Here is a 767-nt window from a genome sequence, read left to right on the forward strand (position 1 = left end):
AGAGAGAGATGTAAATACTGAATTTGGCTGTCTGATGATGATGATTATATGCTTAAATGGGCTACCTAATGCCAAAAAAAAAAAAAAGGAATTTATGTAAATATTCAGATTATTACCCTTTGATCACATGCTGTTTCCTTCATGCATGATGACAAATACAATTTAATAGAAAAACAATAAAATAAAGGGTGACTGGGTTTTTTTTCAGTCAATAAAAAGAAATGACAAATAATAATAATAATACAAAAACAATGAAAAAGAAATCTATTGTTCAAATAAGGATACACTATGACGTGAACAAAAACAACAAAAGATATGGAACTCGCTATGGTCGATATGGTTTTCCCAGTTTGCTCATACGTGTTTGTGGCGGTGGTGGAAACTGAAGCAGCATTCGCTCCCGTGCTCCTCTCTTTCTTCACACCCGAGGCTTTCTCACACCTGTTCTGGTAGAATTGGCTCTCTGCAGCATCATACCTTCCCTTATCCAGCCACACCCGTTCATTGTCCAGGTGGAGGAAAAAGCAGACACTTGCCCCTGATTCGTCCTCCTTTTCGGCAGCCTCCACCGGCTCCTCTTCATCTTGAATCGGGTGCAGAGCGTGAAAGACTTCTGCTTTTCCCTGCTGGATCACCCTCACCTCCTCCACTGCTGCAACATCCTGCTCATCAGCCTCCGTGTCCTCCTCTACTTCCACAAGGCTTTGAGGATGGTCATTACTTCTGGATGTGTTGTTGTACAGATTTTCATAAAAAGCCGCTTCAGC

The 767-nt window shown here is 41.5% G+C and overlaps 1 protein-coding gene and 1 long non-coding RNA gene across 2 annotated transcripts in view; both read left to right on the top strand.

Moving 5' to 3' along the window:
- LOC103399890 (1-phosphatidylinositol 4,5-bisphosphate phosphodiesterase gamma-1-like) overlaps positions 1–767 on the top strand; it is a 784,699-nt gene that overhangs the window by 274,098 nt on the left and 509,834 nt on the right.
- LOC112488384 (uncharacterized) overlaps positions 1–767 on the top strand; it is a 7,398-nt gene that overhangs the window by 2,238 nt on the left and 4,393 nt on the right. The window lies entirely within an intron of this gene.

The sequence above is a fragment of the Cynoglossus semilaevis genome, chromosome 2, assembly GCF_000523025.1.
Source record: "Cynoglossus semilaevis isolate Cse_v1.0 chromosome 2, Cse_v1.0, whole genome shotgun sequence".
Classification (NCBI taxonomy): domain Eukaryota; kingdom Metazoa; phylum Chordata; class Actinopteri; order Pleuronectiformes; family Cynoglossidae; genus Cynoglossus; species Cynoglossus semilaevis.